The 26,477-nt window shown below is 41.1% G+C and overlaps 1 protein-coding gene across 7 annotated transcripts in view; it reads right to left on the minus strand.

The window, feature by feature from the left end:
- Positions 1-26,477, minus strand: part of TMEM150C (transmembrane protein 150C) — an 86,896-nt gene that overhangs the window by 46,924 nt on the left and 13,495 nt on the right. For 3 of the 7 annotated variants that reach the window (XM_054485881.1, XM_063663806.1, XM_063663804.1), the window contains exon 2: positions 15,416-15,533. The exons of the other annotated variants lie outside the window; for them this stretch is intronic. The gene's annotated coding sequence lies outside the window, so the exon portion shown is untranslated. The remainder of the gene's footprint in view (positions 1-15,415; positions 15,534-26,477) is intronic. 7 annotated transcript variants of the gene reach the window in all.

The following is a 26,477-nucleotide window of genomic DNA, read 5'->3' on the forward strand; positions in this document are numbered from 1 at the left end:
CCTGCCTGAGTCTCCTGAGTAGTTGGGATTACAGGCACCTGCCACCACACCTGGCTAATTTTTGTATTTTTAGTGGAGATGGGGGTTTCACCATGTTGGCCAGGCTGGTCTCGAACTCCTGACTTCAGGTGATCCGCCCACCTCCGTCTCCCAAAGTGTTGGGATTACAGGTGTGAGCCACTACACCCAGCCTCAAATAACCTACCTTATTAAAACACAACTTTGGGAGGCCGAGAAGGGCAGATCACAAGGTCAGGAGATTGAGACCATCCTGGCTAACACGGTGAAACCCCGTCTCTACTAAAAATACAAGAAAAAAAAAAAAGGTTAGGGCGTGGTGGTGGGTGCCTGTGGTCCCAGCTACTTGGAAGGCTGAGGCAGGAGAATGGCGTGAACCCGGGGGGCGGAGCTTGCAGTGAGCCGAGATCACGCAAAAAACAAAACAAAAACAACACAACAACTAAAACATGACCATAATTCAAAATTAGGTTACAGAATCTAAGTTTATTTCAGAAGTATTTTATTTTTTGATTTTTGTGTTGAAAAAAAAATCTGTTTTTTCTTTTTCCAAAAACATTCATTGTACATTTAGGTAGACATTTCTAAAAAGAGAGACATGTGTCTTGGGGCCATGTTTCATTATTTAGCTGTGAATGGCTACCCATTTCTTTTAAATCATCTCTGCAGAAAATTACTCAAGTAATTGTCTTTATTATGTCTTTCCTTCTTATTTATATAACCACTGAAAACGGAGATTTTCATTCACTTGACAAGTATTTACCCAGTGCCTTCCCTGGGTCAGGTATTGTGTTGGGTAGTAGGAAGGTACAATTATGAAAAAGGCAGACTCTGACCTGAAGGCATCTAGAGGAGGAGACAGACACAATCACGTAATCACGAATGCAAATGTAGCAACTTTGATAATGCAAACAAGTTCTACAAAGCCCAGAGTAAGGCAAACATAATCCCACCTGAGGAAGCTGGGACTGATGAATAGAGGAGGTGACATTAAGATGGTCTGGAAGGAATTCATCAAGTAGATAAAGCTAGACAGGCATCCTGGGTAAGGGACCGCTCAAACAAAGCCACAGAAACACGGTGTGATTACAAACTAAATGAGAAGGATTTTTACCGATGAGGAGGATTACAGCATGGCTATAGTACTGGGGGAGCAGGAACCTATTGCAGTGTTCTCAGAGAGACACAGGTATACTGAATCAAGCATTGTGAAATCAATGAATTCAAGAAATATTTTGGAGGTAGGAGATGACAATACAAAGAATGCTTGAGGCATTTCATTCTTGCAAACGCAGCTGAGACAGGGACGGCAGTACACACCTTTCAATGAATAGAAACTTTAAAATGTACTCTGCTAGTGAATTTATGTTTGGAATAAAGTCAGTTGGGGCTTGGTAAAGGGGAAAAAAATTGTTGCATTGATAGGATCTGTAGATTTTGTTATAAAAGATAGATATGTAAATGAAAGTACATTCTGAGAATCTGATCCATGCTGAAATTGAGTAATAAAACCAGAACTGTATTGTTTCCAAAGTCTAGTTCAGTGATTTTTCTCCACCTCAAGTGGCTACAAACCAGAAAATCTAATTAACTATGGGAGGTAGGAGGGATGAGGCTGAAGATTTACAGGAGATAAAGATTTATGAAAACTCGATACTCAGGATAAAGAAAGGGAGGTAGAATAGCTCCTTAATTAAAAGATAACATTCCATTCTTTGTTTTTCATTGTTTAACAAAGATGAAAACATATCCAGCTCTTTCTCTCTGGCAGAAAAATGCTTAACAGCTTCTGAATATGGTTACGAAATGACACCCATGGCTGTGGATGGACATTAGTCTGTTTTTCCGAGCCCCCACAAGACAAGTCCCTAAATTCTGCCACAGGGAGGCCATATGATCACATGCACACAGCCTCATGAGTGGGCAGGGTGGCTGTGGTTTGCTCCCTGGGTTGTAAAACCGTCCTTGCCCAAGGCCTGATAAAAGCAGGTAGTGGAGAAAGGCTGCAAAGCCCATTTCTTAGGCAAAAGAAAAAAAAAACTTTTTCTTTTGTTTTGGTTTTTGCTTTTCAGGCAGTGTTTTGCTCTGTCACTCAGGCTGGACTGCAGTGGCATGATCAGGGCTCACAGCAGCCTCCACCTCCTGGGCTCATGTGATCCTCCCACCTCAGCCTCCATAATAGCTGGGACTACAGGTGTACTCCACCACACCTGGCTAATTTTTGTATTTTTAGTAGAGACGGGGTTTTACCATTTAGCCCAGGCTGGTCTCGAACTCCTAGGCTCAAGCAATCCTCCCACCTTGGCCTCCCAAAGTGCTGGGATCACAGGTGTGAACCACTGCTCCCACCCAAGGTAAGAAACTTTGATAGGAAAGTACAGAAAAACATTTTGGGGTTGTGGATGAGGAGATGAGGACAACTATATTTGAATCCAAGGAAGCAATAAGAACAAGTAGAACACATTTCTTCTGGCAATCAGCGCTAGATCCTATCTGCTCAATTGGCCAGGTACTTTGAATGGTCAAACATATCATTTGGCCTTTGGAATCACCCTGCCTAAAAAAGCATTTCCTTGGGAAATAATAACGACAACAATAATAATGATGACAATGATGATGACAGGATATTGGCAGCAGTTAATATGCCCTGTGCCTAACATTCTGCCTAGTACTTTACATGGATTCTCTTATTAATCCCTTACAGCAACTCTGGAAGGTGGAGACTATTTTTACTGCCAACTTACAAATGAAAATATAAAGGCCTACAGAGGTTTAATATCTTGCTCAGGGTCACACAGCTAGTAAGTGGTTGAATCCAAGCTCCTGGGCTATTATCACTACAACTAAACTTTATTATCCCTTATGACACTCACCACTTACAAAAACCTCTCAATTAATTATAATGCTTAGATGGTCTTCTAATTAATTAAAACTAGATGGCCTTGCTTTCGATCTTTACCGACAGTCTTTCTAAAGTCTATCCTACCTCAGTAAAGACTACATACTGAGCGTAATTATGCCTTTCACTGGTGACCGAGGGTCTTCGGTTAAGAATCATGATTTTGTCTCCCCTTGCATGTCTTCCCCGTGTAATTCTTACCCATCTTTCCAGAACCGATTCCACTGTCAGCCAATCTAGGAAAGGTTTCCCTCACCACCCAGACCATACTGGGTCTTTTTTTTTTTTGCAAATAATTGCCCATATCTCCTATTTTACTTCACAGAGTAAACCTCAGGTATTTCAGCTTCAGTCATGTAGATATTGTGGTGGCTTTGTACTGTGTCACTTTGGCTCACCTGATCTGTGTTTCCCAGAGTTTCCTTACCTGTGTGTTTCCGGTGAGAATGGACACAAGAGACATTTTCACACGTAATTTGGAGGTGAAAGTGAAGCAGCAGCCATTTACAAAAATGCTATTTTATTTTGGAATAATTTTAGATGTTCAGAGCCACTCTGTTCTTATGCTCTGAGGATCAGGGCAGGTGCTTTTGCGGCTCGCACACGTACTTGTTTTTCTGTGGCTCCCCTGCTTGGTGTGGGGCATCTGCTGGGCCTGCCACTGCTCCCCCTTCCTCTAGATGCTTCTTGGGCTTCTCTGACTGCTGGGTCAGGAGTGTGTTTAGCTCCATGACGAAAGGTACTCTCTTTCTGCAGGACACTCACACCATCAAGGTTGACGAGGTCTAACCGGGTTCCAGTGTCCTCGTGGGTCCGGGTCGACGCTCATGAGTTCTAGCTGAGCTTGTGGCGGGTTGTTTCCCTGTGCTCTCCCTCCATGCCTGCTTCCCATCCATCTGTCCCTTCCCAACTCTCTGCCCAGTGGATTTCTAACTCCAGCATCAGAAGTGAAGAAAACAGCTTCACACAGTTTAACCAGCTCTACAATTAAGTAAGCTCAAATCCCTGTAAACTGTGTGTGTATCCATCATGGTTTTGCTTCTCTTTGAACCCTGACACAGATAGATATAAAGGGTTAAAGCTTGAATCCAATGAAAACATTACCTTTGATTGGTAAGGTCTCATTCTGGTAATTTATTCATATCCAGAAGTCAGGTTCAAGCAAAGAAGAAAGGAAGAAGAAAAGGCAAGGAGAGAGTGAAAAGGGGTCATAGGAGTAGGAAAAATAAAAGTAATTTGTGATAATGTAATATATGTCCACTTTGCACAGGCACCAGGCCAGTGCTAGAAATACAAAGATTAATATTAACCTTAGACCTCATAATCTATGGGGGAGGAGGATTCTTAAAGAGCTAACTATAATAGAATAAATGCTATATAATTGGCATGAATAAAGTACTACAGGAACATGGAGGAGAAAGTCATTAGTTCTAACTGACAGGACCAGGGAAGGCTCTGCAGGTGAAGCAGCACTGATGCTGGGCCATGAAGAATGAGTCATTCACCAGTGCAGGGGCTCTCGAACTTCAGCAGGCATCAAAATCACCTGCACGGGCTGTTGCAACAGAAATTGCTGGGCCCCACCTCTGAAGTTCTGGCTCAGTAGGCCCCAGGTGAAACCTGAGAATTTGTATTTCTACAAGTTCCCAGGTGATGCTGATGTGCTCCTGGCCTGGGGACCACACTTTGAGAACCACAGCTCTAGTGAAAAAAGGTGGGGATGAAGATGGCATGTGTTCCAAACAGAGCAGGGGCAAATGGAGACAGGCATAAAAATTCATTGGAAATTTATCTCCCCTGCCCACAGCCCCCTCTCTCATTCTTCTCTCTCTCTTACTATTTCTAGTTACTTTTCCTTGTCCCTTTGTTTTTTTTTTTTTAGATGGAGTCTTACTCAGTCGCCCAGGCTGGAGTGCAGTGGTGCAATCTTGGCTCACTGCAACCTCTGCCTCCTGGGTTCAAGTGATTCTCCTACCTCAGCCTCCTGAGTAGCTGGGACTACAGGTGTGCACCACCAAGCCTAGCCAATTTTTGTATTTTTAGTAGAGACGGGGTTTCATCATATTGGCCAGGCTGGTCTTGAACTCCTGACCTCGTGATCTGCCCCCCTCGGCCTCCCAAAGTATCCTTGTCCTATTTACCTACTGTCTTGGATGCATCAAGTTGTATGATGTCTTTGAGGCACAAAGGTGGAGATGTACAGAAGACAGGAGGCAACCAGGATCTCAAGTTCAGGTAAGTGGTCAGGCTGGATGTGTTGATTTGGGAGTCTACACAGAGTGGTAATGGAGGGAATGTGAAAGCAGGGGCAGTCAGCACACACGGAGAGTGTGTGAAGGGAGAGACGAGCCAGCGGGACGGCAGGGGAGGAGAGCACAGAGCACAGGAGAGCCAAAGACAGAGAAGCACCCGCAGTGGGAGGACAAAGTGGATGCTGCCAAGGAAGGGGAATGGGAATGATCAGAGAAACAGCAGAAGCACAAGAGAGTTGTTTTTTGTTTCTTTCCCTCCCTCCCTCCCTTCCTTCCTTTTTCTTTTTTTTGAGACAGAGTCTTGCTCAGTTGCCCAGGCTGGAGTGCAGTAGCACAATCACAGCTCACTCCAGCCTCGACTTCCTAGGCTCAAGCGATCCTCCCATCTCAGCCTCCCAAGTAGCTGGGACCACAGGCACATGCTACCATGCTTGGCTAATTTTTTTGACATTTTCTAGAGATGGGATCTCACTATGTTGCCCAGGCTGACTCAAATTCCTGGGCTCAAGCGATTCTCCTGCCTTGGCCTCCCCAAGTGCTCGGATTACACGTATGAGCCACTATGCCCACCTGTAAGAGTTTTGTTATGGAGGTCAAGGAGTGGTCAACTGTCTCAAATGCCACAGGTGAGGGCTGGACAGAGGCCAAGGAATTGGCTAGTGAGTCGATCAGTGATGGCCTTTATCAGAGCAGTTTCAGCAGGACTGTGGAGACAGACTTCCCACTGCAATGATGTAAGATGAAAGGGAGGTGGGGAAGTAGAGAAAGTAAATGTGGGTTACTTTCAAGAGAAGCTTGGCTGTGAAAGAAAGGAAAGATGTGCAGGCATGAGTAAAGGGAAACCTACCTAAAAATTAAGAGAGAAATCTGCTTTTCAAAAAATAGAGAATTGAGCATATTTTATGGTCAATAGGAAAGAAGTAGAGGCTGAAAGTATGGAGAGAGGGTGGGAACGTGCAGGCCTCCATGTGCTGCAGGAGAATTCAGAGGAGGGGCTCTCAGCCCAGGAGGGGAGGGCTGAGACACAAGAAAGTGAAAGGCTTGGATCATGCCTTTCGCTCTCTTTCGATCTCTCTCTCTCTCTCTCTCTCTCTCTCTCTCTAGAGTGAGAGAGATGGAGTCAGAGGGAGGGCAAAGGAGGGATGGAGGAAGCAAAAGAGAGAGAAGGTAGTGGGAGATACAGGGGAGTGAAGAGATATGAGTTTGGAGTAATCACTGAGGTGTGAGGAGAGTGAACAGACTTATAAAAACCATCCTGTTCAGGGGCCAGGCATGGTGGCTTAAGCCTGTAATTCCAGCACTTTGGGAGGCAGAGGTGGGTGGATCACGAGGTCAGATCAAGACCATCCTGGCTAACACGGTGAAACCCCGTCTCTACTAAAAATACAAAAAATTAGCCAGGCGTAGTGGCGGGTGCCTGTAGTCCCAGTTACTCGGGAGGCTGAGGCAGGAGAATGGCGTGAACCCAGGAGGCGGAGCTTGCAGTGAGCCAAGATCGCGCCACAGCACTCCAGCCTGGACGACAAAGCGAGACTCTGTCTCAAAACAAAACAAACAAACAAACAAAAACACATCCTATTCCACACTGAAGGCCTAAATTTGCCTGGAATTCCTAAGTTTGTCTCCACAGGGTGATCAGCAGCCAATATACAATGGCATAAAAGGTAGATGGCTGTATGAATCCATTCTCACACTGCTATAAAGAAATACCAGAGGCTGGGTAATTTATAAAGAAAAGAGGTTTTGTGGGCTCACAGTTCTGCAGGCTGTACAGGAAGCATAGTAGCTTCTGGAGAGGCTTCAGGAAACTTACAATCATGGTAGAAGGCGAAGGGGAAGCAAGCACGCCTTACATGGTCGGAGCAAGAGAGAGTGAATGCGGAGGTAACACACACTTTTAAATAACCAGATCTCATGATAACTCTATCATGAGACAGCACTAGGGAGATGGTGCTAAACCATTAGAAACAACCCCCATCATCCAATCACCTCCCACCAGGCCTCACCTCCAACACTGGGGATTACATTTTGACACGAGATTTGGGTGGGGACACAGATCCAAACCATATCAATGGCAAATGGAGCCAAGGCAGGGCAGATACAGCAAAATAAAAAGCAGCAAAGATGGAGACTTAGTAAGGAGTAAAGATCTAGTAACTAAGACAGGAATAGCAAGAAGAAAAATAAAGTGCCTGAGGAAACCTGTCTGGATGAACTGCACTGAGATGCCTTCGAGACATTTAGGGGAGAAGTACAAGGATAGAAATATAACCTGTAGTTCAGAAGAGGTTAAAGACAGAGGTCTGGAAGTCAGCTGCATAGAGGTGCTGATTCAAGTCAAGGTCACTGTTGCAATAACCCAGGTGGACTATGTAGAATGGGAAGAAAGGATGGAGCCAAGGAGAATACTCATGTTTAGGGGGCAATGGAGGAATGGAGGCTGAATAAATGGTCATGGATGGGCCAGGCATCGTGGCTCACACCTGTAATCCCAACACTTTGGGAGGCCAAGATGGGTGGATCACCTGAGGTCAGGAGTTCAAGACCAGCCTGGCCAACATGGCGAAACCTCATCTCTATTAAAATACAAAAAATTAGCTGGGCGTAGTGGCGCGCACCTGTAATCCCAGGTACATGGGAGGCTGAGGCAGGAGAAGTGCTTGAACTCGGGAGGTGGAGGTTGTAGTGAGCCGAGATTGTGCCATTGCACTCCAGCCTGGGCAACAGAACAAGACTCTGTCTCAAAAAAAAAAAAAAAAAAGGTCATGGAAATAGAGGAAAATGAGGAAAGAATGTTGTCATGAAAGCCAAGGAAAGAAAGGTGCAAGACAAAGAGGTGGTCAACAATGTCAAATGTCCTTAGAGTTCAACCAGGACTAGCACTGAGAGGAGTCTGCTGGATTTAGCAATTCAGAGGTCACTGGTGACATTGGCATGAAAGGTTTTAGTAGGGCACTGGGTCAGAAACCAGGTTATAATTAAGTTGAGAAAGGGATGGGAGGAACTTTGGCTGTAAACAAACAGATGGAGCAATAGTTCAAAGAACAGTCAGGATCAAAGAAAGATTTTTTTTTTGAGAGAGCTACAGTAAAACAGCACATTAGTACTGAGCATTCGTACAGGCTGATAATAAGAAGCCAGTGGAGAGCTGAAAAGAGAGTATGAATAAGACAAGATAACATGTTTGCTTATCAAGTTAGCAAACTTTTAATCAAAATGACAATGCTGGTGAGAATACAAATTGAAATGCAAATATTTGTCAAATATGTAGGAAGATGCAGCCCAGGCTATATTCAGGGATAAATTGGTGGTCTTATATATTTTCATTATAGTAGAGAGAGAAAGGAGGGAAGGAAGAGAAAAAGATGCACGCTCTTCATGAATTTAGAAAGAAACATATAAGGAAACCACGAGGGTGACAATAACAAAGTAAAAGCAACAATCAGTGAGCTTTTTTTTTTTTTTTTTTTGAGACGGAGTCTCGCTCTGTCACCCAGGCGGGAGTGCAGTGACGCAATCTCGGCTCACTGCAAGCTCCGCCTCCTGGGTTCACGCCATTCTTCTGCCTCAGCCTCCCGAGTAGCTGGGATTACAGGCGCCCGCCACCACGCCCAGCTAATTTTTTTTTTTTTTTTGTATTTTTAGTAGAGACGGGGTTTCACTGTGGTCTCGATCTCCTGACCTCATGATCCGCCTGCCTCGGACTCCCAAAGTGCTGGGATTACAGGCGTGAGCCACCGTGCCCGGCTCAATGAGCTTTTTAAGACAGCAAAATTAACATGAAGAAATCCTAGAGCTGCTTCTAAAACCACTGTCTCCACCATAGAAAATTGACATATCAAGTGTCTTCAGAAAGATATGCAAAGTAGTGTTATAAAGTATCTATAATATATGTTTGTACTGATGGGGGTATGTGTGTGTATATATGTATGTATATACATACATCTATAATTGTATATACATAGAACTTTAAGTTATAGGTTACAGCAAGGCAAAATAATTCTTGTCTATAGACATGCAAATTCTGTTCTGTCAAGTAAACGTTTTTTTTTGTTTTGTTTTGTTTTTTGAGACGGAGTCTCACTCTGTTGCCCAGGCTGTAGTGCAGTGGCACGATCTCCACTCACTGCAAGCTCCACCTCCCGGGTTCAGGCCATTCTCGTGTCTCAGCCTCCCAAGTAGCTGGGACTACAGGCGCCCACCACCACGCCCAGCCAATTTTTTGTATTTTTAGTAGAGACGGGGTTTCACTGTGTTAGCCAGGATGGTCTCGATCTCCTGACCTCGTGATCCGCCTGCCTCGGCCTCCCAAAGTGCTGGGATTACAGGCGTGGGCCACCACGCCCGGCCTCAAGTAAACGTTCAATTGACTCTTCTTTCTCCCACCCTCCCACAAAACAACGACTTTTGCTTCCATTTGCACATTTATTTCAATATTTGTTTATGAATCAATGTTGCTGGTCCATAGATGCGTCCACTTTTTGAATTCTCTTTTTAACTGGTTATAACATCTGCCTGATTCCCTCACTGATTAACATGTACCATAAAGTAACACGTTCATTTATATATTTGTATGAGAGCCATGAATTTATCTTTTTCTGACAACTATCCTTTAACAGTTGCAAACTTTTAGGGAAAAGCTAATTTTAATGCTAAATCAATTACGCTCAAATATGGAAAATTATGGAAAGCTACTTAAACTTTTTTATAGGCTATTTCTGATGCCAAAAGCTGATAAGCATATCTCCAAAGAAGAAAACTACAAGCCAATTTTATTTCTGAACAAAATATATCAGCTCTCACAGTTTTGAGCTGATGCAGTTTTACAGTTACCAACTTTTTTACATATCCACCGTTTATGTCTTAAACAGACAAACAAAAAAGACATCAATTATTACTGTCCTTAGATCTTGTAAGCAGTTTTATCAATTGGTACTGCAGAAAGATCTCTTTTAACTCCATCTTTTCAATATATGGATTGTCAGGCAGCTTTCCCAAACATGCCAGTGAGTACTTTGATAATTTTTTCAATGACCATAGTTTAAGGAGTAGTTAAGCTAGATTTGTAGAAACAAATAAGGAAGACCAAGTCCAAAGCATCAGCCTCTCAATAAAATATAAAGCCGCAGAAATGTTATCCGCACAATGAAAGAATGTAAATCAGGAAAAAAGTTACCTATCAGCCCAGGTTTCGATACTAACAAATCTGGTTTGTTTTAGAAGAGGTTACCATCTAGAACTTTCACATTACTGAATTTAGTTACAGATCCAAAACCAAAGTTGGTGCTTTATCACTAATCCCCTTTGAAATCTTGGTTCTGGTAACTGGAGTTCTGCCAGACAAGCTACATTTTAGAACAAAGTCTCTCACAGTTGGTAAGAAATTGCTATTCTAGAAAATAAAACTTAGAATACAGAGAAATAGTAGGCCACCACAACTTACAGGGTTGTTATGGGAACAAATTAAGGGTGGGTTCTATTAGTGTTTATTTTGCAATGTTTATTTTGCAATGTTCTGGAAGCTTTGGACAATGTGAACAGCTAGAAATAACAAGTATAATTCTGTAAAGGAGGAGGCAAAAATAATTTGTTTCCAGGTGATAGGCTTATTTACCAACCAAGCCCCTCACCTCACCCCTACAAAAGATTTAACTGAAAAACTATTACATTTAACAATAGAGCTTAGCAAAGTGGCTGAATACAACACAAATATCTAAAAATCAACAGCTTTTCTATGTACTCACAAAAATAATTAGAAGATATAATAGAAAAAAGAAGCCATTTACAATGTGCAAGATGTAACATATAAAGGGAAAACTTTGCTAAAAGATAAAAAGACATCCCAAATAAATGGAGAGACAGTAAAAAGTTATCAATTCTGTGCAGATTACTTTACAGCAGTGTATCTCTAAATGGGGTCCAAGGATTACTGCCTCAAAAATCACCTCAGATGCTGATTAGAATGCAGATTCCTGGTTTACAGGTGCCCATCTTATAGAATTGGAGCAGAGGGAGGGTAAGTTTTCAAGAAACTCGTCTTCTTAACATGCTCCCCAAGTGATTGTAATACACATTAAAATTTAGAAACCACAGCTTTATGTAGGTTTCATAAAATTCCACGAACATCCCAACTTCATCTAGAATGAGAGCCGTGAAGGGGGCTGGCCTAACATATGTTAAAGTGTATAATACACTTAAACACAAAGTATTTAAAGAAAGTATATCGTAAACTTTAGTAATAAAAATAATGTGGTTTTGTAAAAAACCCAGCAAACAAATCAACAGAACTGAATAAACAGCACCAAGACAGACTCCTACATTAAGTTATGACAGAAGTAAAATTGTTTCTGTGTCAATTCTTGCATTCACCACAGAACTGCTGCATCTTTTTCACCCAGTTTGGAGGGTTTGTTTGGATGAATCTGATGCTACATGGTTGTCTTAGTCCATTTTCTGTTGCTATAACAGCATACCACAAACTGGGTAATTTATAAAGAATAGGAGTTGATTTGGCTCATAGTCCTGGAGGCTGGGAAGTCCATGATCAAGGGGCTGCATCTTGTGAGGGCTTTCTTGCAGAGACAGAATACGGCAGAAGGTGTCAAATGGTGGGGAAGGGCAAGCACAAGACAGAGAAAAACAGGGCTGAACTCCTGTGACAACTAACCCACTCTCTCAATAACAGCATTAATCCATTTATTAGGGTGAAGCTGTCAAGACCTGATCATTCTTAAAGGTCCTACCTTTCAATACAATCACAATGGCAATTAAGTTTTGGCATGAGATTTGGAGGGGAGATTCAAACTGTAGCAATGGTATAGAAGCAATTCAGGTGGGGAGGCCACAGGTACACCTCAGAGGTACAGTGACAAGGAGAAACCATGCAATTCCCAGTCAGGATGTGTGGCCCATATGTATAAAAATGTAATAAAACATCTAAAAGGGCCTTCAAGTTGGAAGAAAAAAGGGAACACCCAAGGAAATGTAGGCATTGACCTGGGATTGAGTTGTTTCTCATATGAGCAACTCTTTGTAGTAGGTTCTAGACTGGGTAGCAGCAGTAGTTTATGCATTGAAGAATATCTAATATAGGGAAGGTTGCTAGTGTAAGTTAATTTTTAAAATAGGGTTTCTCAACAGAGGCACTATTAACATTTTTAGCTGAATAATCCCTTGTTGTGGTGGCTGACTTGTGCATCCTAAGGTATTTAGCACCATACCTGCCTCTACCCATTAGATGTATGTAGCACCCCCCTCCCTGCTGCAACAACCAAATATATCTCCTGACATTGTCAAATGTCCCAGGCAGGGTTGGGAGTGTTGTGGGGAGGGGCAAAAATCACCTCTGGTTGAAAACAATTGCTTTAAAGGAATCAGTGAGGAATATAACAATTATTTAGGATGGGCGTGGTGGTTCATACCTGTAATCCCAGCACTTTGGGAGGCCAAGGCAGGTGGATCACGAGGTCAAGAGATCAAGACCATCTGGCCAACATGGTGAAATCCGATCTCTACTAAAAACACAAAAATTAGCTGGGCCTGGTGGCATGCACCTGTAGGCCCAGCTACTCAGGAGGCTGAGGCAGGAGAATCACTTGAACCCAGGAGGCGGAGGTTGCAGTGAGCTGAGATAGCGCCACTGTACTCTAGCCTGGCAACAGAGAGAGACTCCATCTCAAAAAAAAAAAAAAAAAGAATTATTTAATAAATGTGTTGGGAACATCAATTTTTAAATGGGGAGAAAATGACCCACCTATTTAGATACTCATATCACACACATACACTGTAGGTGAAATAAAGAGTAAAAATGTAAAACTTGAAAACTATAACATGGCTAGAAAACTTACATAAATATTTAGCTAATGTCTGGATAGGGAAGCATTTTCTAGGTTAAAAAACAAAGAAAGAAAAGCTGAGCATGATGGTGCATGCCTGTAGTCCCAGCTCCTCAGGAGGCAGAGGTGGGAGGATCGCTTAAGCCCAGGAGTTGGAGACCAGCCTGCGCAATATAGCAAGACCCCATTAAAAACAAAAAAAAATGAAATATTGATATGTTTGACCACAGAAGGCTAAAATTCTGCAAAATTAAAAGGTAAATGACAAACTAGAAAAATACTTATAAGCAATAGGACAAAGAACTGGCTAATATTATTCATATATAATGGTAGTATCTATAAGAAGAGCACTAATGCATCGAAAGAAAAATGGACAAGAGATGTAAACAAAGGTTTTACAGTAGAACTGCAAATATTCATAGTAAGTGCACAAAAATTTTGTTCAACTTCACCAATTATTATTCTTCTTATTATTTTTTGAGACTGGGTCTCACTGTGTCGCCCAGGCTGGAGTACAGTGGCTTGATCTAGGCTCACCACAAGCTCCGCCTCCCAGGTTCACACCATTCTCCTGCCTCAGCCTCCCGAGCAGCTGAGACTACAGGCGCCTGCCACCATGCCCGGCTAATTTTTTTTTGTATTTTTTTAGTAGAGATGGGGTTTCCCTGTGTTAACCAGGATGGTCTCGATCTCCTGACCTTGTGATCTGCCCACCTCGGCCTCCCAAAGTGCTGGGATTACAGGCATGAGCCACCGCGTCTGGCCCAATTATTAAAGAAATAATGAATAATGAATTTGCAATTTTACTCTATCCAAGAAGAAAAGATATTTTTTAACATGGTAATACTTAATGCAGGCAAAGAGGTAGACAAATGGGTATTCTCCATACCATCGATGATAAATGAGCAGGTCCTTTTACACACTTTGGAAAACAACTGGTTAAAAGGCATCAGGAGGCTTAAAAATGCTCCCATCCTTGACTTCGTATTTCTGCTCACACAAATTCACAGTAAGGGTACTGGACTGAATTGTGTCCCTCCAGAGGATGTGTCCAAGACCTAATCCCCATTACCTGTGAGTGTCATCTTCTTTGGAAATAGAGGCTTTGCAGATGCAATTAGTTAAGGATCTTGAGAAGTGATCTTCCTGGATTTAGGGTGGGACCTAAATCCAAAGACTGATGTCCTTATAAAAAAGAGGAGAGGAAATAGACACACATAGGGAAGAAGCACACATGAAGACAGAGGCAGAGATTGGAATAATGCTGCCAGAGAAGGCCAGGAGCCACCAGAAGCTGGAAGAGGTGAGGAAGCATTCTCCCCTAGAGCCTTCAATAGGAGCAGGGCGCTGCTGACAACTTGGTTTTGGATTTCCGGCCTCCAGGACTGTGAAAGAGTAAGTTTCTGCTGTTTTAACCCACAAAGTCTGTGGTAATTTGTTGTGGCAGCCCTTGGAAACTAATACACTAAGGAAACAATCCAAGATATGAACAAAAGTTTATATATAAAGATGTTCATCTCTGCATTATTTTTATTTTATTTTATTTGAGACAGAGTCTCACTCTGTCACCCAGGTTGGTGTGCGGTAGCGCGATCTTGGCTCACTGAAACCTCTGCCTTCCAGGTTCAAGCGATTCTCCTGCTTCGGCCTCCTGAGTAGCTGGCACTACAGGCACCCACCACCACACCTGGCTAATTTTTGTGTTTTTAGTAGAGGCAGGGTTTCACCATGTTGGCTAGGCTGATCTCGAACTCCTGACCTCATATGATCCACCCATCTCAGCCTTCCAAAGTGCTGGGATTACAGGCATGAGCCACTGCACCCAGCCTATGCATTATTTTATAACAGCCAGAAAGTTAGAAAAAAACTTGAAGCAATGAAAAACAGAGGAAGGAGTAAGTTATAGTGTACCTATAATTAATTCGCAGCCATTCAAATATGTTTTTGAAGAATTTCTAATGCCATAGGAAAATGCTTATATATGCAGAAAATTCAGGATATAAAAGTGTATGTACAATGTAATCCCCAAATGTAATTACATATGATATATACTTATTGCCCTGATAAATAAGATGAGTTTAAAAAGTCTGAAATAGAAAATAGCATATGTCAACAATATACTAGAAGAAAAACAAACCATGACCCCGGAGAGTTTATCCCAGAAAATTTACAGTTGTTATTATCAACACGTAATATATTAATGAGTCAAAGCCTTAGAATCAACTCAAAAGATGTTAAAAAGACATTTGAGGGGCCAGGTGCAGTGGCTCATGCCTGCAATCCCAGCACTTTGGGAGGCTGAGGTGGGCAGATTGCTTGAGCTCAGGAGTTTGAGACCAGCCTGGGCAACATGGCGAAACCTTAACTATACAAAAAATATACAAAAATTAGCCAGGTGTGGTGTCACATACCTGTAGTCCTGGCTACTCAGAAGGCTAAGGTGGGAGGATCACTTGAGCCTGGGAGGTCAAAGCTCCAGTGAGCTGAGATCACGCCACTGCACTCCAGCCTGGGGAACAGACCTAGACCCTGTCTCAAACAAACAAACACAAAAGATATTTGATAAAATTCAGTGATCATTCCTTACAAAATAGCTAAGAAAACCAGGAATAGAAAGATTCTATAATTAGTATCTCTCTTTTTCAAACTATCATCCAGCATTATTCTTTGGGATGAAAGGGGAGCTTTCCTATTAAACAAAATTAGGACGAATGAATACTATTATCATGATCATTAACGCTGTTCTGGCAGTTTTTTTACCAATTCAGTAAAATGAGAAGCAAAAATAAGATGTCTAATTACAATAACATAGAATTATTATCTGCAACAGCAAGAGCAGAGAATTGATTAAAATATTATTGGAATTAATGAGTGTTCATATAATGAATTGGATAAAGGATAAAAATCCAAACAACTTTTTTTTTTTTTTGAGACAGAGTCTCTCTCTGTCGCCCAGGCTGGAGTGCAGTGGCCGGATCTCGGCTCACTGCAAGCTCCGCCTCCCGGGTTCACGCCATTCTCCTGCCTCAGCATCCCGAGTAGCTGGGACTACAGGCGCCCGCCACCACGTCCCGCTAATTTTTTGTATTTTTAGTAGAGACAGTGTTTCACCGTGTTAGCCAGGATGATCTCGATCTCCTGACCTCGTGATCCGTCCACTTCGGCCTCCCAAAGTGCTGGGATTACAGGCGTGAGCCACCGTGCCCGGCCACAACTTTTAAATATACAGAAAAATAATGAAAACATTTACAATAGCAACAAAACCCATAAAATGTTGAGGACTACCTATAAGAAATGTACATGAACAAATCCCACAAAACTACTAAGAGATACAAAAACTTGAATAAATGTTCCTGGAAGGTAAATTATTAATAGAATACTGTGAAGAAAACCACTCTTGCCAAATTTAGAGATACCAGAGAATTCAACAGAAAAACTTAAGGGGATTAGTTTGGAATTTGACAGTGTCTCTAATGTTCATCTGGAAGAAGGAACTGTTGAGGCAAACACCTGCACATAAAATTGGTGTCTAAGCCCAAATAAGTCATAGTCATTCAACGTTTCTACCTATTCTTTTTTTTTTTTTTTTTTTTTGAGACAAGATCTTGCTCTGTTGTCATGGCTCACTGCAGCCTTAACCTTCTGGGCTCAAGTGATCCTCCCATTTCAGCCTCCTGAGTAGCTGGGACTACAGGTGCATGCCACCATGCCTGGCTAATTTATTGATGTTTTTGTTGAGATGGGGTCTCACTATGTGGCCCAGGCTGGTCTCAAACTCCTGAGTTCAAGCAATCCTCCCCATACCTCAGCCTCCTAAAGTGTTGGGAATACAGTGTGAGCAACCGCGCCTAGCTATTACCTATTCTTTTAATTAGTGTTTCACTATCTGGGAAGCTTCAAAACTGAAGGGTGTTTTCTTAAAAAGGTTTTGCTTTTTTCCCTCTAAGCATTATTATTATTAATATTAATATTTTGCATCTTATTCCTTTTTATCCTGGCTAAGTTCTTCCAGGGAAATGCAAACCCTTGCAAAGCTCTGTGGTTATTTAAAAGAAGCCCCCATTAAAACATTTTTATTTACATAATTACTATATTTTTATCCTGACATAAAGACAGGTTGATTTACTGTTGTGGGCTATTTTTTAATTGACAAATGAAAGTTGTATATATTTTATGGTGTACAACATGATATATGTATGTACTGTGGAATGGATAAATCAAACGAATTAATATATGCATTATCCCACATACTTATTTTTCTGTGGTGAGAACACTTAAAATCTACTCTCTTAGCAATTTTCAAGTATACGATATATTGTCATTAGCTCTAGTCATCATCATGTACAATAGATCTTATGAACATTCTTCTATCTTGGCAACATTCTTCTAAAACAGGTTGATTTGAATCCCAGCTCCGTCTCTACTAGCTGTTTGAATTTAAGCAATTTATTTAATCACAGTGCATTCCAATTTATTTATTTTTGAAAAGCAGATTAATGTACCTACCTCAAATATTTGTTATGGGGATGCAGTCACATAATTATTATCTAGTGCAGGGTTTGGCACATACTAGAAGCTTAGTAAGGATGACTTATTATAAGTTATATACTTTCTAACCTTCTATTCCTTTCTCTGTATTTCCCCAAAGTTTTCTTATGTAAATATTTAACCCTGATTTGATTCAATCTCATAATATGGGTAGATCATAGTTGTTCACATGTATGTCTGCTATGCTCAGCTGTAATTTCTTAGAGAGAGGAGGCAATGTTTCATTCATCTACACGTCTATATGGCTCCTAGCTCATTGCTCTCCTCATTTCAGATAACCATCGATGTGAAAAAACAGAAGAAAAAGAAGGAACAGAGAGGGGAAAAGAAAAGGAAAAGGATGTTGATTATAATGATGGATGTACTATGTTTGTACTCTAGCAACAACATTTTATTTCATTATTTCTTAAATTTAATAAAACTTCAGTATTAGATGATATTCTAAATTAGTACAAAGAGATGACTTGAAATGTACAAATCAGACTAAATCAGTGAGGAGCCCAAAATAAGCCACAAATCAATCTGTACACATTTATTGAATTCCCACTATGTACTTAAATACTGAATTCCCACTATGTACTTAAATGACGGTGGGTTTCCGGCTCTTCATTCAATAGTCTATCCATGGTTAAATAGTGACAAAATGTTGATATACTAAAAGAGCCCAAGTCTCATGTATTCTAAAAAGTCAAGAAATACGTATTTACAGTTCTCATAAAAAGTCAACAAATATATACTTATGGTTCCCATAATAGTAACAGCCCTGCTTTGCTCTATAATATTATTTTGTTTTACCGCATATGGTCTGGACTCTAGGGCTATACTTAATGCGCAGTGAAGTAGAAATACAGCTGCCAAGAGAAAAATGTTATTCATTTATTTTTTTACTTACACATACAAAATGAGGACAGTTTTCCTAAATGCCTAACTGGAAAGCTTATAATAATTTTAATATTATCAACTTGGTCTGAGTCTTTAATGAGAAGATACTAATAAAAAATGGCATCTAATAAAGCTCTTAATTAAATATAACCAAATGCAAAAATATAGGAGGAAGCCAGTCAATGTTTAGGAAAAGGTAAGGTTTATGGAATAAGTGGGTCTTAAAGCTGTGGACAAATGTAAATAAATAGAATGGGCCAGGGAGGGCATTTCAATGTGAGAACCATGAAAACAGAAGAAGACAGGACAGGGTTCAGATCAGTGAGCAGTAAAAGTCTACATAAGCGAGGAACTGGAAGAAAAATGTGGACAAACAAAATGGGTTCAGATTATACGTGGTCTTGAATGCCAATCCCTGTAGCTTGGATTTGGTCCTATAAATAAATAGTTACTCAAGAGGGCTCCGGGATGCAGGGAGACCTTGTGAAAGCGAAGTTCAGGGAAGATGAAGTAAGCAGGACCTATGCATGAGACTCCAGTGGCCAAAAGGCAGGAGGTAGGGAAACCAGTGTGGAAATTACTACAGGGGTTTCACACATCAAACCATGGTTATTTAACATTGTCTTAAAAATTTGTAATGCATGGGAGTTATCAGACTTATTTCTAAATAGCAAGTGGTGGAAGAAGAGAGTAGGTAGAAGAGTTCCAGGCAGGGCAGTTCAAGCTCAGTCCTTCTTGGAACCTTATATTTGCATCAAGGTGATCGCCAGTGTCATTAAATGGATCCAGGTGAAAGACACACTAGCTGGACCGAAGAAAATGTGAAACTGAAAGGAATTACCACTAGTTAAGACCAGGAAAGACACAGTACTGAAAGTACTTCACGGTGTGAAGACCTTCCATGAGCAAGACCTCATGGAATACATATTACCTTTATGTGAATAGCGCTTTGCAAAACATTTCATGCACTGTATTAATGACTGTTATGTATATAGCACTTACTATGTGCCAGGCACAACAAATACAACAACCCTAGGAGGTAGGTACTAGCATCCACTTTTACAGATGCACAAAAGTAATAACCTGTCCAACATCACATTGCTGGGAATACTGGAACCAGGATTGGGCCCAGGGGGTCTAACTCCAGGACCTGTGCTCTTAACACTACACTCTGCTGCTTCTCATTCTACTTCCTCTTTAAGATCAATCTTACTTGTTCAACAAATATTTGCAGAGTTCTTACTTGTAAGGATCTATCCCATATATTGTTTCCAATGGTGGATGAGCCATGACCCCTACTTTCAACCACATACAGTTTAGAAAGCCAGACAGACAAGTATATCCACATTTTACTGCTGAAAAATGGAAACCTAAGCTAAAATAAATAACTTATCCAAGCACACAGCCAATATAGCAGGTGATCAGGCCAGGACTTGAATGCTGATATTACATCTGCAAGTCTAATGCTTATTCCAAGTAACGCTGTTACTACTTTTTCTAGCCTACCAGAAAAAAATGAAAGAAAACAACAATATAAAAACCAGAACTAACTAGTCTAGCCAGATTTCTACAAAAGGGCCTGATCTTGGATGAAGACAACATTGAATGAAGAGGCTGTGACTCTGATGCAAAGAGTACAGGTTACCTATGCCAATATACAACATACTCATTCAAGAGCTAAAAAATGTATCATTTCAAACATGAAATGTCCTGTCATCAATCAATATTTTTCCTAAAATTATTTCAGATGCTCTGGGTAAATCATTCATATAGGGCCAATTCTCTCAAGGAAAAATCAAGAGAAACCCTTGTGGGCTGAGAAGCTGAAGACCACTCCAATCAGTTCATTTCCACAATAATTAAAACTGTCTTTCATTTTTCCTTCTGTCCTTTCAATGTCCCCTAAGAGAGGCCTACAGATCCTCCTTTGATACATAAGAATAAATTTTCCCAAACTACCTAACTACACCATTTTGCAAGATTTGTTTTACCAAATTTTGATGGCCTTTCTGAGCTTGTCAGTGTGAACCACTGTTACGAACGATCGGATATTAACTGCCCCTCACCGTCCAGGTGTAGCTGGCAACATCAAGTGCAGCAAATATTCATGAAGTTTTCACCTACTAAGGTGCTTAAACACCCTAGGGTGCCATGTCAGTAGCAGATCTTTTGATTTGTTTTTATTTCCCATAAGAGTCCTGTTCAAGGTCAATCATACATGTAGTGTGAGCAGCTAGTCACTATCGCATGACTTGGAGGGTGATAATAGAGGCCTCCTTTGCCATTAAAGAACTCTTGTCCCAGCCTGTCAAAGTGGATGAATTTAAGGAAGAGAAGTTTGATCATAGGGAACTAGCAGGGTTATTAAGGAAGTTAACAGGTATTTATTGAACATGCCTGATGGGCCGAACACAACAGAAGGCCCTGCCCACCTGACCCAGCATAGGCGCCAGAGTTGACCAGTATCATTAGGATCGAAATGTATGGTCGAGCACAGTGGCTCATGCCTGTAATCCCAGCATTTTGAGAGGCCCAGGCAGGTGGATTCCTTGAGCCCAGGGGTTCGAGACCAGCCTGGGCAACATGGCAAAACCTCATCTCCACAAAAAATACAAAAGTTAACCAAGTGTGGAGGTGCACACCTGTGGTCCCAGCTACTTGGGAGACTGAGGTAGGAGGATGGCTTGAGCCAGGCAGGTCGAGGCTGCAGTGAGCCATGTTTGCACCACTATATTCCAGCCTGGGTGACAGAGTAAGACTATGCCAAAAAAAAAAAAAAAAGACTGAAATGTAGCGGTTTTTTTTCAGTCTTCCAAGATTGAATCAGAAAGTGAAACTCTGGACAGACCAATATCAAGTTCTGAAATTGAAGCAGTAATTTTAAAAAATCTACCAATGAAAAAAGCCCCAGACCAGATGTATTCACAGCCAAATTCTACCAGATGTACAAGGAAGAGCCGGTACCAATTCTACTGGAACTAGTCAAAAAATCAAGGAGGAGGGACTCCTCCCTAACTCATTCTATGAAACCAGCATCACCTTGATAACAAAATTTGGTAAAGATGCAACAAAAAAAGAAAACTACAGGCCAATATCCCTGATAAACGTAGACACAAAAGTCCTCAACAAAATACTAGCAAATCGAATCCAGCAGCACATCAAAAAGTTAATTCCCCGTGATCGCATAGGCTTCACTTCTGGGATGCAAGGCTGGTTCAACATATGCAAATCAGTCAATATGATTCATAACATAAACAGAATTAAAAACAAAAACCATATGATCATCTCAATAGATGTGGAAAAAGCTTTCAATACAATCCAACATTCTTTCATGATAAAAATGAAGAAGCTAGGCATTGAAGGAACATACCTCAAAATAATAAGAGCCATCTAGGACAAACCCACAGCCAACATTATACTGAATGGGCAAAACCTGGAAGCGTTCCCCTTGAGAACTGGAGCAAGACAAGGATGCCCACTCTCACCACTCCTATTTGACATAGTACTGGAAATCCTTGCCATAGTAATCAGGCAAGAGAAAGAAAATAATAAATAGGAAAAGAAAAAGTCAAACTCTCTCTTTGTGGGCGGCATGAATCTATACTTAGAAAATCCTATAAACTTGGCCAGGTACAGTGGCTGATGCCTGTAATCCCAGCACTTTGGGAGGCTGAGGCTGGCAGATCACTTAAGGCTAGGAGTTTGAGAACGGCCTGGCCAACATGGCAAAACCCTGTCTCTACTAAAAATACAAAAATTAGCTGGACATGGTGGTGCACACCTCCCAACTACTCGGGAGGTTGAGGCATGAGAATTGCTGGAACCCAGGAGGTGGAGGTTGCAGTGAGCTGAGATTGCACCATTGCACTCCAGCCTGGATGACAGAGGGAGACTCTGTCTCAAAAAAAGAAAAAAAAAGCTAAGAGCCAAATCAAGAACACAATCCCATTTACAATAGCTGCAAAAAACAAAATAAAACAAAAAATCTAGGAATATATCTAACCAAGGAGGTGAAAGATCTCTACAAGGAGAACTACAAAATACTGCTGAAAGAAATTACAGATGACACAACCGAATGGAAAACATTCTATGCTCACAGATTGGAAGAATCAATATTATTAAAATGGCTGTTCTTCCTAAAACAATCTACAAATTCAACACCATTCCTATCAAACTACCAGTGTCATTTCCCACAGAACTAGAAAAAACCTATTCTAAAATTCACATGGAACCAAACAAGAGCTGGAATAACCAAAGCAATCCTAAGCATAAAGAACAAAACCAGAGGTATCACATTACCCAACTTCAGACTATACTATAAGGTTACAGTAACCAAAACAGCATAGTACTGGTACAAAAACAGACAGACTAGTGGAACAGAATAAACACAGAATTAATGCCACACATCTGCAGCCATCTGATCTTTGACAAAATTGACAAAAAATAGGCAATGGGGAAAGGACTCCCTACTCAGTAAATGCTGCTGGGATAGCTGGCTAGCCTTATGCAGAAAAATAAAACTGGGGCCGGGTGCGGTGGCTCACGTCTGTAATCCCAGCACTTTGGGAGGCCGAGGCGGGCAGATTACGAGGCCAGGAGATCGAGACCATCTTGACTAACAGTGAAACCCTGTCTCTACTAAAAATACAAAAAATTAGCCGGGCATGGTGGTGGGTGCCTGTAGTCCCAGCTACTTGGGAGGCTGAGGCAGAAGAATGGTGTGACCTGGGAGGTGGAGGTTGCAGTGAGCCAAGACGGCGCCACTGCACTCTAGCCTGGGCAACAGAGTGAGACTCTGTCTCAAAAATAAATAAATAAAATAAAATAAAACTGGACTTCTACCTTTCACCATATACAAAAATTAACTCAAGATGGATTAAATATTTAAATGTAAGGTTTCAAACTATAAGAATCCTAGAAGAAAACCTATGAAACACCATTCAGGACATCAACCTTGGGAAAAGAATTTATGACTTAGTTCTCAAAAGCAATTGCAACAAAAACAAAAATTGAGAAGTGGGACCTAATTAAGCTAAAGCGTTTCTGCACAGCAAAGGAACTATCAACAGAGTAAACAGACAACCTACAGAATGGGAGAAGAAAATGTTGGTAAACTATGCACGTAACTAAGGTCTAATATCCAGAATTTATAAGAAACAATTAAACAAGCAAAAAACAAATAACCCAAATAAAAAATGAGCAAAAGACATGAACACACACTTCTCAAAAAAAGACATACAAGCAGCCAACAAACATGAAAAAAAAAAAAGGTTTAATCAGCTGGGCGCAGTGGCTCACACCTGTAATACCAGCACTTTGGGAGGACGAGGTGGGCAGATCACTTGAGGTCAGAAGTTCGAGACCAGTCTGGCCAATATGGTGAAACCCCATCTCTACTAAAAATACAAAAATCAGCCGGGCATGGTGGCACATGCCTGTAGTCCCAGCTACTTGGGAGACTGGGGCAGGAGAATAGCTTGAACCCAGGAGGTGGAGTTTGCAGGGAGCTGAGATTGCACCATCGCACTCCAACCTGAGCATCACAGCGAGACTCTGTCTCAAAAAAAAGAAAAAAAAAAGAGAAAAAAAAAGGTTTAATCATCAGAGAAATGCAAATCAAAACCACGATGTGATACCATCTCCCACCAGTCAGAATGGCTATTATTAAAATGTCAAAAAACAACAGATGTTGGCAAGGCTGCAGAGAAAAGGGAATGCTTAGGAACTGTTGGTGGGAATATAAATTAGTCCAGTCACAGTGGAAAGCAGTTTGGAGCAGTTCAAAGAACTTGAAACAGAACTACCATTCAACCCAGCAGTCCTCTTACTGGATATATAGCCAAAAGAAAATATATCATTCTACCAAAAAGACACATGCACTCATATGTTCATCACAGCTCTATTCACAATAGCAAAGACATGGAATCAACCTAGGTACCCATCAATGGGGAACTGGTCAAAGAAAATGTGGTACATATACACCACGGAATACTATACAGCCATAAAAAAGAATGAAATCATGTCCTTTGCAACAACATGGATGCAGCTGGAGGCCATTATCCTCAGTGAATTAATGCAGAAACAGAAAAACAAATACTGTATGTTCTCATAAGTGGGAGCTAAACAATGGGTACTCATGGACATAAAGATGAGGACTACCAGAGAGGGGAGGGAGGACAGCAAGGACTGAAAAACTAACTATTGGGTACTATGCTCAGTACCTGGGTAATGAGAACAATTGTATCCCAAACTTCAGTATCATGCAATATATTTAGGTAACAAACTTGGACATGTACCTCCTAAACAGCTGAAATTACTTAAAAAATTAAAACATAGTTTTTCAATCACTTAAATATCAAATTTATTTTCAATAACATCTCATTTATTTTTAATAAAATGTAATATATTTAAAAATCTTTACATTGTTCATGCAAGGTGCGGCAGGGTGTTGTGGAATGAAGGGCCTCAGGGCACGTCTACCATCTCCTTTCCCACTGCCTTTCTGAGCATGCTGCAGTCCAGTCCCTCTGAACCAAAAGTGGCTCCCTAAATTGCTGAGCTTGCTGGCTGGGCTCTGTGCTAGATGGAGTGAATACAAAGACACAGTCCCGCTCCCATGCAACTCATAGATAATTAATTAGGAAATAAGTGCAGCAGCTGGAAATTGGTACAGGGAGCTCCAAAGAGAGGAAACTAACCCAGCACTGGGGCAGGTGGTGGGCAAGCGAAGAGGCAATGGCCCTGGGCTGGGTCTTCAGGGATGTGAAGGCTTTAAGTTGGTGAGGAGGCACGGCATGCAGATGCCAGGGCATAGGCAGGGCTGCAAGGCTCCCAACCACTTGTGTGTGCAGGAAACAGAGTTTGTGATGTTTAAAGAATCATGAGTAAGGCAGGGAGTGGTGATAGGTGAGCCAGAGACGTGGGCAAGTGCCCCATCCTGGGGGTAATGGCATTGCAGCCAATGATTTGGCTTTCACTATAGGGAAATGTGTTCATTGGAAATAGTTCAGAAGGTAGAGATGGTGATAAAGAAGAAGATGAGAAGTACTAAAAAAAAATCCCCAATTCAGAGATAACCACTGTTACATTTGATGTGCAATCTTTTGCACAAATATATATGTGTGCATGTTTGCATGTAATATATTCATATGAATATATACACTTACATATACTAACAAAAATATTTTTCTTCAAAAATAAAATGATTTGAAATGTGGTATATATACTATGGAATATTATTCAGCCTTAAAAAGGAAGGAAATGATGACACGTACTACAACATGGATGAATCATGAGGACATTACACTAGGTGAAATAAGCCAGCCACAAAAAGACAAATACTATACCATATGATTCCACTTATATGAGGTATCTAGAGAAATTAAATTCATAGAGAAAAGTAGAATAATGGTTGCCAGGGGCTAGGGGTAGGAGGATATGGGGAGTTGTTTAATGGGTATAGAGTTTCAGTTCTGTAAGACGAAAGAAGTTTTGGAGATTGGATGTACAGCAATGTTAATATACTTGGGACTACGGAACTGTACACTTAAAAATAGTGAAGGTGGTCAATTCTGTTATGTGGATTTTACCACAGGTAAGGACTAAACATGTAAGTAACTAAAATTTAAAAAGGAAATAACTTAACAAAGCTCTTTAAACTTTTTTACTTCTTTTTGTAATCATCTCTTTATTGGAGATATATACAACTCCGTCAACATTTCAGATGACTGTAAGTATTCTATTGTAGAGATCTACCTTAATTTATTTAACCCAGGAGAATTATTTTTTAGAATGGAAGAAACTTGCAAATGCTTGTCTGATGGGAAGGACCTAGCAAAGAGCAGAGAGAGGTACAGGACCACAGAAGAGAGGAATATAATAATAGAGGAAAAACCCCAGACCCAAAGGAGATGAGAGGAGATGGCATTAGGGGTTCAGGTGATGTGCTCGTCTTAAACACAAAGAAAAATGGACATCATATCCTCTGAGGAAAGGAGGGTGATATGGTTTGGCTGTGTCCCCACCCAAATCTCACCTAGAACT

This window comes from Pongo pygmaeus, chromosome 3, assembly GCF_028885625.2.
Source record: "Pongo pygmaeus isolate AG05252 chromosome 3, NHGRI_mPonPyg2-v2.0_pri, whole genome shotgun sequence".
Taxonomy (NCBI): domain Eukaryota; kingdom Metazoa; phylum Chordata; class Mammalia; order Primates; family Hominidae; genus Pongo; species Pongo pygmaeus.